Genomic DNA, 14,272 nt, shown 5'->3' on the forward strand with positions numbered 1-14,272 from the left:
AGCGGTACTAAGTGGATGAAGTCACAGCACAATGGCTGAGTTAAACTAAAGATTCTGGTCAGGGCACAAGCGGTTTGCTAAAGTGATAGCATTCTTAACTGTATCATCTACCACCTTAAGGCCACTGACAGACTGCTGAAAGGGGCACAAATGCCCTCTCTTCGGATGTTACCTGCGTGAATCCAGCACTTAATAGTTTTGTTTCACGTTTTTCAACAGCTGTAGACCCTCTGCTTTGTCTCCACAGGTTGAGTCACATCTGGTGAAAGCGGATATGATCACTTGGCCCGGAAGCAGAGTGAGCACCAAGTTCGGCTGATTCATTGGCGAGGCCCCACCGAGCGTGTGTGGTGAGTTTAATGCATCTAATTCTACGTTAAATGAAAAATACTGTGCGGCCTGGATTCGAGGGGCCAGGGGAAGGCGGGAGTTGAGGCTGAGTGGTATTTACGACTGAACTTGCTTGAAATGAGTTTTGGGGGAGTTGGTGCCGAGCATGGCTCGGGGCCCAGGGAGCTACTCACTGGGACTGGAGGCGAGTGAGTCCCCGCCGCCTCCTGCTCACTGACTCGGGCTTGTACACCGGCATCTCAGACTCATTATCATGAGTATTGCGTGATGTAACACTGCTGTGTCTGCAAACTGAAATACCATCACTAACGAGATTTTAAATCACAGAAGGCGCCGGGAGCTCGGAGGGATGGTGCAGGTTGATGAGGGAGCCGGGAGTGGGGTTGGAGGAAGTATTACTGAGGTGATCGTAGGTCAAGCACAGCTGAATGAGTGGCTGCAGTTCGGGGCAGCAAAAGACTGGCAGTGGCATCTATCAGCAGAGTTTAACGGTGATAGTGGACAGGGCGCGTTGACGAAGCTAAGTTGTAACAATTCAGTACCCGTGGAGGAATTTAGATTTAAAAACCAAAGTATGACCCTAAGGAGGACCGCTGCTGCTTCTAAGGAGACATAATGGTTAATTTTTAACTGTCTTGAAGTTCAGGGAGGGCTTTGATGAGGGAAGCAAGCTTGTGGAATATTGGGTCTTGAAGATTTGTATGACAAGTAGGAGATGAGGGATAAGGTAGCTTGAAAATAACTTTACAGAGCAATTTTCGACACCACCTAGTGTCCCAAACTGTTTTAATTCAAAACTTTGGTGGTAATTTCTGCATCATTATCTTTAGAGCTGTACCAAGGACTACCATAATACTGAGGTTGCCGTAACACTCCATTCCCATCCCAAATTGCACAAAGTTCTATTCGTGTGTCAGCCTTGTTTTTGCTGACTGATATTAACTCATGGCCAAGCATTGCTGTCATTTTCTGGTTTACAAGTTCTTCCTTACTCTCTTCCATATCTTTACCTTTAAACCTTGTTCCTCAGTGATACATGAACACAAAATACTCTGCAGATGCTGGGGTCAAAGCAACACTCACAACACGCTGGAGGAACTCAGCAGATCGGGCAGCATCCGTGGAAAAGATCGGTCGACGTTTCAGGCCGGAACCCTTCGTCAGGACTGTAGATGGAAGGGGCAGAGGCCCTATAAGGAAGGTGGGGGGAGGGTGGGAAGGAGAAGGCTGGTAGGTTCCAGGTGAAAAACCAGTAAGAGGAAAGATAAAGGGGTGGGGGAGGGGATAGGCAGAAAAGGTGAAGAAGGAATAGGGGAAAACGCAATGGGTAGTAGAAGGAGGTGGAACCATGAGGGAGGTGATAGGCAGCTGGGGGAGGGGGCTGAGTGACATAGGGATAGAGAAAGGGAGGGGGAGGGAATTATCAGAAGTTGGAGAATTCTATGTCGAGCACCTCCGCTCCGTCCGCCACAACAGACAGGATCTCCCGGTTGCCACCCACTTCAACTCTGCTTCCCATTCCCATTTGGATATGTCTATACATAGCCTCCTCTACTGCCATGATGAGGCTAAACTCAAGGTTGGAGGAGCAACACCTCATATACCGTCTAGGTAGTCTCCAGCCCCTTGGTATGAACATAGAATTCTCCAACTTCTGGTAATTCCCTCCCCCTTCCTTCCTCTATCCCTATTTCACTCTGCCCCCTCCCCCAGCTGCCTATCACCTCCCTCATGGTTCTGCCTCCTTCTACTACCCATTGTGTTTTCCCCTGTTCTTTCTTCACCTTTCCTGCCTATCAACTCCCTGCTTCCACTCCCCCACCCCTTTATCTTTCCCCTTACTGGTTTTTCACCTGGAACCTACCAGCCTTCTCCTTCCCACCCTCCCCCCACCTTCCTTATAGGGCCTCTGCCCCTTCCTTCTACAGTCCTGACGAAGGGTTCCGGCCTGAAACATCAACTGATCTTTTCCACGGATGCTGCCCGACCTGCTGAGTTCCTCCAGCGTGTTGTGAGTGTCCCTCACTGATAACTTATTCATTTGGGAAATATGGTCATAGATGAAGCCAGTCCTGATTGTTGCTTTCACATTGCCTTTTGTAATTTGTCAATGAACAGCTATGAGCTGCAGTTCATGTGTGTGATAGAATCCACAGTTGTTGGGTAGAGGATTTGTATTCGGATCCAGTGAATAACCTGACGATAAATGACTAGGATGAAGGACTAGGTACGCTTGTGAAATTTCCTGATGCAGATTGGAAGATTGACATAAAGAGGTTACAGAATAGGAGCAGGCCATATACTCCTTCACGGCTGATCCTCAATCTTAATATCATTTTGTGACCTTTCACTTCTTGCCTATTACTTCCCCTGGGTCCCCTCCTTCCTTTTCTCCAGTGGTCCACTCTCCTGTCGTATCAGATTCTTTCTTCTCCAGCCCTTGACCTTTCCCACTCAGTTGGCTTCACCTATCACCTTCCAGCTAGCCTCTTTCCCCTCCTCCCTCCTCTACTTGCTGGATTTCAGAAGAATGAGGATGGGGGGGATCTCATTGAACCCTATGGAATATCAAAAGGCCTAGGTAGTGTGGATATGGAGAGAATGTTTTTTATAGTGGATGAGTCTAGAACCAGAGGGCACAGTCTCAGAATAGAGGGACATCCATTTAGAACAGATGAAGAGGAGTTTCTTTAGCCAGGGGGTAGTGAATCTGTGGAATTCATTGCATTGGATGGCTGTGGAGGCCAAGTCACTGGGAATATTTAAACCGGAGATTTGGTAGGTTCTTGAGTAGTAGAGGTGTCAAAGATTACAGTGAGAAGGAATGGGGTTGAGAGAGATAATAAATCAGCCATGATGGAATGGCAGAGCAGACATGATGGGCTGAATGGCCTGATTCTGCGCCTATGTCTTGTGGTCTAAACTGAGTGAAACTGCCTCATGACTGGCTTCTTTGATGAGTGGGCCTTTGGAAGAAGCTGAGATAAATTACTCACTCTGCACATCTCGACGAACGTGGTTGTAATGCATCTGACTTCATATTCCTCGGACACTGTCACTACTGAGGATGTTTTTGGAGCCTTTTTTAATTAGATGTTTAATTATCCACCCTTAATCTTGACTAGGTGTGGTGAAACTTTAGCTCTTTGATTTGATCTGTTGGTTGTGGGGTTGTTTAGTTCTGCCTCTGGCATAATATTTCTATTGTTTGGGGTTCTGTGTTACAGCATTATTAGTCTGGTGCCTCTTTCTTGGATATGCCAGTACTGCTCCTGGCATGCCCATCTCCAATTTGATGGTAAGGATAGACTGAAGGATATGCTGGACCAAGCAGCAATGGATTGTGGTGGTGTATATTTCTCTTTTTGCTAATAGTCTGTAGTAACTGTTGGATATATTTGGAATTGTTTTGAATCTGTGTTAGTTATATTCCTGTAATGCCCCACCACCCAACGAATGGTGCTGTCAGTGTGAAAATGAGAATTTGCTTACAAGAATTGGGGATTTGTCACTGTTGTGAAGATGAGTTCATTGTTTTTAACCCTAGTGTTACTTTCCTCTTTACGTGCTGCAGAACCAATGTAGGCAATTCTCCTTCAGGATTTGACCTGCTTAATGGAGTTGGCCAAGTGGTGCGTACTTGCTAACCATTAAAGTTGCCTACTCTAAAATCCTACAAAAAGTAGTGGATGCAGTCTAGTCCATCGCGGTTAAAGCCCTCCCAACCATTGAGTGCATCTACATGAAACACTGTCTCAGGAAAGCAGCATCCATCATCAGGCCCCTCCCCAAGACCCCAACTTGCTCTCTTCTTGCTGCTGCCATCAGGAAGAAGGTACGAGAGCTTCTGAACTCTCACCATCAGGTTCAGGAACAGTTACTACCCCTCAACCATCAGGTTCTTAAACCAGAGGATAACTTCACTCAACTTCACTTGCCCTATCACTGAAATGTTTCCACAACCAATGGACTAACTTTCTTCTTTTTTTTGGCATGTGCCTGCGTTAGTGCGAGTCTGTGCATGTGCATCTGCGTGTGCATGCGTGCGCGTCTGTACGTGTGTGTGCGTGCGCGTCTGTGTGTGTGCGTGCGTCCGTGATTATGTCTTTTTCATGGCTTTTACAAGGTGTAGGGAGAGAGGGACTGTGTGATACGCCACTCCTCACGCAGACATTTTCGCAGTATTTTTCCTTTATTTTACGAGGTCGAGTTGTGATCTCGACACTCTACCTGACACGGATGGAAAGTGTACTCGGGAGCGGACCTGACTGGTTTCGAACCTGGGAACCTCCGCTCCCGGGTCTGGTGCCGAAGTCGTTGCGTCACCAGCCGGCCCCAGTGGACTGTTTTCAATGACTCTTCACCTCATGGTCTTGATATTTATGCTTATTTATTTATTATTATTGCTTCTTCTTTTGTATTTTAGTCATAGTCATACTTTACTGATCCCGGGGGAAATTGGTTTTCGTTACAGTTGCACCATAAATAATAAATAGTAATAGAACCATAAATAGTTAAATAGTAATATGTAAATTATGCCAGTAAGTTATGAAATAAGTCCAGGACCAGCCTATTGGCTCAGGGTGTCTGACTCCCCTGAGGGAGGAGTTGTAAAGTTTGATGGCCACAGGCAGGAATGACTTCCTATGACACAGAGTTCCTATTCCTATTTGCACAGTTTGGTGTGTTTGACACTCTGGTTGAATGCCGTAGTTGGCTGGTCTTTCATTGATTCGGTTACGGTTTTTATTCTACAGTTTTATTGAATATGCCCACAAGAAAATGAATCTCAGGGTAATATATATGGTGACATATATGTACTTTGATAATAAAATTTACATTACATTCTGAGCCCTTTGCCATTCTGAACCATTTCTGGTGGGTATATTGTTTTTAGTAAATGATGCACTCTGGGTTTACTTTGGAGGAGTGTGGTATGTTGTGTGTGTAGAATGTTTATGTTGGTGGTAATGTGATGGAGCTTGATGAAGTTGGTTGGAACTGTAGACTTGTACATTATTGTATGGTAGATGTATTCTCGTGCATTTTTGAGCATAGTCAAATATGCAGCAGGTTCTCTGAAATCTCCCTCAGTTAATAAATGTGAAAGCTTTTTTGTTTTGAGAAGGACTATGTATTGACTACAATGCTGTCTCCCTATAGTTTTCCTGGGGATGACGTCAATGTTGTATCCATTGTACACTGAAGCTGTACTGCAGTTCAGGAATTTGGTCTTTGTCCATGGGGAAGAGGCAGTTCAGCAGAATCCTTGTGATGGCTTTAGCAAACAACATGAAGACCAGCCCCTATAATGACTGCATTGAATTTTAAACATTTCTTGAATATTCAGAGCTGCATGGAGTTGCTTATAAATCTCTCAATTGATTCCACTGATGTCAAGTTTTATTGGTTGCTATAGGTAGAAACAAGTTACAGGATTGAAACTTTGAGGAGGAACTTCAGGTGGTACTGGATTTGAACTGTGCATTTAACTTAATGGGTAGATTGGATGTTATGGGTTGATTTTGGCTGAGTCAGAGATTTTGTATGGGCCTGGGAGAGGAGGGTTTTAGGAAAAGCAGGCCTTGAAATAATAGGCGATGATATTTGGAATAAGCCAGTATGGGTATTTCTATCCAGAGATTTGTGCGTCTCTCAATGCGAGTGAAGACCGTAGTGCAGTTTTCACTTTGTTATTTTTCAGTGAGCCCACGCCATCCACTTACATTCTTGTGACCGATTAACCTACTAACATGTATGTCTTTGGAAAATAAGAGGGAACCAGAGCACCTGGAGGAAGGCCACTCGTTCGCGGGGAGAACGTACAGACTCCTTACTGACAGTGGCAGAATTGAACATGGGTTGCTGGCATTTATTACTGTTATGCCAACCACTATGCTACAATATTGCTCCTTTCTATTTAGTAAAGTTCTGGATACCACTGTTGAATGTTAGGCTCCTCGGGCTCCAGTCGGGCAGCGTGTACTCTTGGATTTCCCTGCTCTTGATTGAGAAATCTTCTCATTGCAGTCATGTTTGTTAAATCCAATGCAGATGTAGTAGGGCCAAATGGCAATCTGGTTAGGATGATGGGATTGCATGAAGAGAAGAGGCCCTTGTGTTTTCTGACCAAAGTTATTTCTTTTTCGAGCTAGATTTGGTCACCGACAAATATTCTTCATCTACATTGTGAGTGTTACGCCCTGATTTCAGATATATTTAGACCCTTTCTCACATTTGAGTACCTGAGGAAAGGCATGATCGCAAATGCTGTTGCTTTAAACACAGGTGAACCGTGAGCAGAATTGCCAAGATGAGCTAGCTTTGAAGGTAAATGGAGTTGGCCAAACTGTTGGCAGTACAAACTACTTGAAAGATTCTACAGAAAGCAATTCCAGGAGAATTACGTGCTATGTAAAGATCAAGACCATTTTTGAGTTATAATATGTTATTGATGATCTTGCTTGTTCTGATTTTTACACATAACTTGTTTATCCTCCAGCCTTTGAATTCCAGAACTCTATTATGATAAACAAGCCTGCACAATGGGATTTAGCCTCGATAAACTGGCAGCCTTGAATTCTAAATAAAGCATGACACCTTCAGCATAGTGACAGACATCCAGATTACTGTGTGAACTGTCTTTGAAAAACCAGCAGTTTTGAAATTCCAACCACAAAATAATTTGCGAGCAACTGTTTTTAGGTTTATAAATAGTGTCAACAATGTAGCAGAAAAGAGATTTATTACTTAATTGTATGTTTCCGAATAATTTCACTTGAAATTCTGCAGTTTTAATTTGGAGTTTTTTTTGTTGTAATATTTACAAACTGTATTCTTTTTCAATCCTTGGATGCCAAGATGTAGAAATAATGCTATCTGAATTATACAGTACTTTTACACATTGAATAATCATTCACTGTAAAAGATATAGTAATTTAATAAATTACCAGTGGTTAAGTACTATGCTTGGTATTTTAACATTTAGCACACCTCAGATGTGTGCTTACCCCACTGTTCTGCTCTCTCTACACCCATGACTGTGTGGTTAGGCACAGCTCAAATGCCATCTATAAATTTACTGATTCTACAAGCATTGTTGGCAGAATTTCAGACGGTGACGAGAGGATGCATAGGAGTGAGATGTATTAGCTAGTTGAGTGGTCTAGCAAAACGGCCTTGCACTCAAAGTCAGTAAGATCAAAGAACTGATTGTGGACTTCAGAAAAGGAAATTCACACCAGACCTCATAGAAGGATCAGAAGAGGAAAGAGTGGGTGATTTCAAATTCCTGGGTGTCAGTATCTCTGAGGATCTAACCTAGGCCCAACATATCCATGCAGCTGCAAAGAAGGCATGACAGCAGTTATATTTCATTTGGAATTTGAGAAGGTTTGGTATTTCTCCAAAAAACACTCAAATTTCTGCAGATGTACTGTGGAGAGCATTCTATCTGGCTGCATCACCATTAGGTATGGGGGGGGGGTTGCTACTGCATAGGATTGAAGTTAGCTGCAGAGAGTTATAAACTTAGCTCCATCATGAGCGTTAGCCTCCGTAGTATCCAGGACATCTTCAAAAAGGTGGCATCCATCATTAAGGACCTTCATCACCCTGGTCATACCTTGTTCTCTTTGCTATCATCAGGAAGAAGATACAGAAGCATAAAGACACGCGCTCAGTGATCAGGAACAGCTTCTTCCTCTCTGCCATCTGATTTCTGAATGGACACTAAACCCATGAACACTGCCTCACTACTTTTTAACAGTTTAATTTTTGCACTATTTATTTAATTTCACTATTTAATATATGGTTTAATTCAGTTCTTTCTCAAAGTTATTGCATTATGCTGCTGCTGCAAAGTCAACAGCATGACAAATGCCAATGATATTAAACTTAATTCTGATTCTGAACATTTGATCATGGGATTTGTGATCCATTGAGCTACCATTTCTTGCCAATCCCTGATGGCTTTTAGTATCCTGATGGTGAGTGTCCACCATGAATTGGTGTAGTCCTTAACATGAAGGTGCACTGCAGTTGGTTCACTGGTTCTCAATTTAGACCAAGTGAGGACATTGTGCAACAAAGAAACTTGCTGGTGGTTTTATTCCTATTCCTATTAATCTGGTGCCCTTGTCCCTGGTAGAGACTGCTTCAGGTTTAGGAAGTACACATGGAATGGTATTAAAAATAATAACAGTACATTCTGTAGTTGGACAGATTGTAATCTCAGTGTGTCAGCGGTGAATGTGTTACTTTTTCTTTGATAGATAAAAACATTTTGAATATACTAGAGCTCCACTTCTTTTCTTTAAGGAGGTGAGCATTATAGAACTGGATGACCAAACTCTGATGTTAATAGTGGGAATATTTATGTAACAGCCATGGAACATTTCAAAAGCTTTTATTTCCTCAGAAGGGGGAATTGAATATTGAGAATGATAACATGGAGATAATAAAGCAAGGGTTCTCAACCTGGGGTCCATGGACCCCTTGGATAATGGTAGGGGTCATGGCAGAAAAAAGGTTGGGAATCCTTGTTATAAAGGAAAATCACTGGTTAGGTGCATTTTATTGATGCTTAAGTTTCAAATATCTTTAGAAATAGAGTTGCACACTTTTTAAGGAACCAGATTATGATCTAACGCAAACACAAGGAAATCTGCAGACGCTGGAAATTCAAGCAACACACAAAAAATGCCAGTGAACGCAGCAGGCCAGGCAGCATCTATAGGAAGACGTACAGTTGACCTTTCAGGCCGAAACCCTTCGTCAAGACTAACTGAAAGAAGAGATAGTAAGAGATTTGAAATCTTACTTTCAAATCTTTCAAAATACTTTCAAATCTCTTACTATCTCTTCTTTCATTTAGTCCTGACAAAGGGGCTCGGCCGGAAATGTCGACTGTACGTCTTTCTATAGATACTGCCTGGCCTGCTGCGTTCACTGGCATTTTTTGAGATTATGACCTAAAGTGTTTTGAATTTGAATGCAGACAATCTTTGGTTGTTAAATGTATTTTGCTGATAAGTTAAGAAACTTGTTATTGATGTGAACAAGAAATCGATTCCAAAATGCTAAGGTTAAAATTTTTTGCGATCTATTAGAGATGTATACGTTAGTGTTGGCAGACATAGAATATCCAAATTCATATTCCAATTCATTTCACATTGTTTGATCTCATCAACAGGAATCTGTTAGGGAACCAAATACATGTTTCATTATTTCTCTTTTGTCAAATTATGGATTTCCCCTCTGTACTTCAAAGGTCATAAATTGAGGGAGTCCCTCTGTTATAAAGTTGTAACCATCTCCCCAGAACTGTTCGAAAGTAGGATAGTTCTCATTTCTGCCTTGGCAAAGACCCATGTCCAAAATATAACTTTATATGTTTTATCAAATATCAGATCTTTAATTAAAGCTGTGTGCATATGTATATGATCTTGTGTTTGCATGTACTTCCTCCCTCAATGCTGTTTTTTGTTCCAGTGTACTGTCAATTTTTTTTAACATTTTCAATTTTTATTTCTACATTTAATAATGGAAGCTTGCCATGCTGCGTTTACAGCTTCCCAGTGCCAATGATCCTGCAATTCCTCAGTCTGATTACTGAGAAATGTCTTTATCCCAATCAAAATTGCTTCCAAATTGTTGTAACTTTTGGATTTAATAAATCATTATGAATTTATATACTGTAGAAGAGACGTAGACTGGTACAACAGAGAAACAAGTTCTGTGACCCAATTTGTCCATGTCAACCAAGTTTCCTCCCCAAATTAATACTGTTTGCCTTTATCTGGCCTATATACTTAATGTTCAAAGACTCAACAGCCAGCCTAGATGAGTCTGTCACCATCGATATGGACTTTATCGGCAAGTGTTCTATGAGGACGATCTGGCTGTTCCCAAACTGGAAACCATGGATTAACTGGAAGATCCACTCCCTACTTAAAGTCAAATCAGGTGACCCTGACTTGTACAAGAAGTTGAGCTCCAACCCTTCTAAAGCTATCTCAGATGCCAAGAGGCATTACCAATCCAAAATTGAGTCCCAACCCAGCCATCAGTTGTGGCAGGGCTTACCTGCTAAAAAGGGCTACAAAACCAAGACGGGCATTATTGCCAACTGCATATCCATTCCTGAATAGATTAATGGAGGACTGGAATGTTACCACCCATCCCAACATCCTTCCGTGTTCCTGAACCTACAGTCACTTTTGCAAACTTAAAGATTACTGTTCCATTGAGTTAACCAGCGGAATGCATCTGGCCTGGATTTTGTCCTTGTCTGTTCTTGTATTGTAAACTGATCAGCTGGTGGGGTTATTTGCAGACATTTTTAACCTCTCCTTGATTTAATTTGAGGTTCTCATTTTCTTTAAGGAGGTCACTGACATTCAGAATTGGTCTATGGCAAATGCCACCTTCCTCGCCCTACACTTACCTCTGGACAGTAAGACCACTTATGTTAGTCTGTTGTTTATTGACTACAGCTCTGACTTCAATACTATCATTTCAAGTAAACTAATCTCCAAACTCCTAGACCTGGGTCTCAGTACCTCCCTTTGTAATTGGAATCTTGACTTCCGAACCAACAGATTGTAATCAGTAAGGGTAGGTAGCAGAATCTCCACCATGATTATTATCAGCACAGGTGCTTCACAGGGTTGCGTCCTCATCCCCCTACGTTACTCCCAATACGTTCACAACTGCATGACTGAATTCTACTCCAACTCTATCTGCAATTTTGCAAATGACACCACCGTAGTGGGCAATATTGCAAAAAATGATGAGTCAGAATACAAGAAGGACATAGAGAGCAAGAGAGCTGGTCATTGATTTTAGGAGGGGAGGAAGTGCACATCGGTGGTGATGATTCAAGATGGTTGAAAACTTCAAGTTGTTGAGAGTGAGTGTCAGCAACAGCCTAATGTGGTGCAACTACATAGATGCCAAGGAAGCCTACCAGCACTCTACTTCTTGAGGAGGTTATGGAAATTTCTTATTGAATGCTTCATGGCTTGGTATGACAACTGCTCTGCAAGAGACTGCAAAAAAACTGCAAAGAGTTGCAGTTCATTATCTCACAGAAACTAGCCTCCCCTCTGTCTGCACTTTGCTGCCCTGATAAAATAGCCAGCATTACTAAATATCTTATCCCAAGAGCGACCTGGACATTCCCTCTTCCACTCTCCTAATGGGTAAAAGATACAAAAGCCTGAAAGCATGAAGCTCAAAGATAGTTTCTATCCTGCTGTTACAAATTTATTTAACGACTCCCTAGTACGGTTAAAATGGAATCTTAACATTCTGCCTTATGACCTTACTGTCTATCTGCACTGCGCTTTAACAGTTGTAAAATGACACAACAACTCTTGCTCTGTGTGCCCTGGCTAGTGAAGGCAAATGTGCTAAATACCTTCTTCACTAAGCTATCTATCTTTGTTTCCACTTTCAGAGAACTACTTACTGGTACCCTTGGGTCCCTGCTCTACAACACTGCCCAAGGTCCTGTCATTTACTGCACAAATCCTAGTTTAACTTCAAGATGCAACAAGTCACACTTCTCTGAGCTAAATTCCACTTGCCACTTGTTCATTTTTTTTAAACTTCAGATTTTATAATATCTTTCAAATGGTGATTGCACGGACTGGTTAACATCCTGCATTCATGTTTACCTGTCTATATGTGGAACTACTCCCTGGCACAAATTTCCTCACTTAAGTCAGCTACATGCTGATTGGTAATGTTCAGGACAAAGTCTTTCTAAATGCAATCTCAGCCCAATTTAGAAAGTTGGGTTGACAGCTAATAAAATCTTGTCCCAAAACTTGTGGGCTGAAAAAGACATTGAAAATATGCGAATGTTTTGGTTGTTTAAAAGCATTTAAGCTAATAAAATTAAAAATGCTAATTGATCATAAAAAATTCAAATTAAAACACTTCATTAGTAGAAAACATTTAACTAAATACATTTATGTTAAACCAATTAAATCACAAACAAGTTAATTACAGTTCTTCATTCAAATAAGTGCTCACTATTTCTGAGTTAATCCTGACCTGTTGCAGGATCAGTGAATAGCATTGTCAGCAGAAGTGTTGGACAAATTGCTTGAATTTCCTGTTGGACTCCAGGAGAATCCAAAGTTGGAGGAATATTTGAAGAATTCCAGGTGGTCACCTCTATAGATATTCACAATTTCAGTGTTTGTGCATGATTCTCAGGTTTGCACAGAGTTGCTAAATACTGATCATCTGTGTGGACTGCTGGTATGTGACAGGTGCAAGCTAAATCTGTACATTCTGGTCCTTTTAATCTCTATCTTCTAATTTATTTCATCTGAATTTGACATTAGTCTTGAATTCCAGAGTGCAGTGTCAAGGGAAATATAATTTGAATGATAAGAACCGTGTTGACAAAATGGCACTGGTGATGTTTTGTGGGCAGCTCACAAAATGACTAGCTATTCTACTAAGAATACTTCTGGATTACGATCACTGCAATCCACAGTCTGTAATTACCCTTTAAGAGATGCACTTTTGAACAGTCTAACCAAACTAGTGATTTCACAATCTCCTGCAGGATTTGCTGAGCGCACATTGCTGGAACAGACTTTGGGCCAGAATAAAGCGTCAAATCCCGAGAGCGGAAAATAAACCGATGCTCAACTCCTCTACTCTGTCGATTTATGTGCTGAGCTAGATTAAAGTATTGAGGCCCAAGAGTGGGAGGCGGTCTGATGGTCAGCCTCATTGCTCTGTGCGGCTTGAAGCATCGCGGCCTCACATCTCGCCATCATCCTCAGTTTGACTCCTCCCTCTCTTCTCAATACTACCATTTGGTGGGAGATGCAGGACCCTTGGGTCCCATGTCATCAGGTTCAGGAGCAGTTGTTGACCTGCAGCCATCGGACTCCTGGACTGGCTTCACTCACCTCAGTACTGAACAAATTCCGCAACAGTGGGCTCTCTTTTGAGGTCTCTGCAGTTCATGTTCTTCCTATTATTATTTGTTTACATTTTTCATTATTTTCACAATTTGTTCTTTTTTGCACATTGGATGTTAATTGGTTATTGTGTTTTTTTGTGTGGATTCTATTGTGTTTCTGTTTTGTGGCTGTCTGCAAGAAGATGAATCTCGAGCTTGTATTTGGTATACATACTTTGATAATAAATTTACTTTGAACCTTGTATGTGTTTAAAGAAGTAGTTGTGTATTACACCTTGATCCTAGTAATTATTCAAAGTGTACATTTGTATAAGAGGAACATGATCTCAGAAGTTATCTGAATCCAAAAGTAGGAGAATGGGACTTGCTGTTCATTCAGGTTGAAGACCCATTGAGGCCAGGAATGCTTTAGGAGAATAAAGGCCTGCTAGAATGGGAAAATACGGCATTTAGAATTTTATTTAGTTGTTTGAAATGTTGAAAGGATTTTATGGTGCAGATACAAAGAAACTCACTTATTTTGAGCAGTTGCAAATGATAAAATTAGAATTAAACCAGTAAGGACAAACTTTTCCATAAAATGTTAAGTGGAAATTTAAAATCTTCTCTCCACAACAGTCCATTGCTTCTTAACTCTGTTCAAAATACCATTTATTCACTCTGGATAGATGGTGAGTTGGCACTTTCAAGACTGGGGAACGTTGCATTAGGTACTTGTGGTACAGCAAAGGTGGGTATATGCTGTACTATATGGTGACATATACGTCTTTGATAATAGGTTTACTTTGAAAGGGGTATTTCATGACATAACCTCAGACTGATATAAAAGTTATAATCTACCTTGTAACAGTAATCTCTGTTGCCCTGTATGATTTGAAACTTAACTGCCTAAAGGCTTTGGAAATATATCACCAATGCTGCCTCTGCAAATTCTCCAAGTTCCCTGGATAGACCAGTAAACCAATGCTG

General features: G+C 41.6%; 1 protein-coding gene across 2 annotated transcripts in view; it reads left to right on the forward strand.

Annotated features, from left to right (window-relative positions):
- The first annotated feature begins 244 nt into the window (after positions 1–244).
- Positions 245–14,272, forward strand: part of psmd14 (proteasome 26S subunit, non-ATPase 14) — a 98,733-nt gene continuing 84,705 nt past the window's right edge. The window contains exon 1 of one of the 2 annotated variants that reach the window (XM_063052324.1): positions 245–350. The gene's annotated coding sequence lies outside the window, so the exon portion shown is untranslated. Of the gene's footprint in view, positions 351–8,063; positions 8,340–14,272 lie in introns of those variants that run through there. The other variant, XM_063052325.1, reaches the window with a different exon arrangement.

The sequence above is a fragment of the Mobula hypostoma genome, chromosome 6 (assembly GCF_963921235.1).
Source record: "Mobula hypostoma chromosome 6, sMobHyp1.1, whole genome shotgun sequence".
In the NCBI taxonomy this organism is placed as follows: Eukaryota; Metazoa; Chordata; class Chondrichthyes; order Myliobatiformes; family Myliobatidae; genus Mobula; species Mobula hypostoma.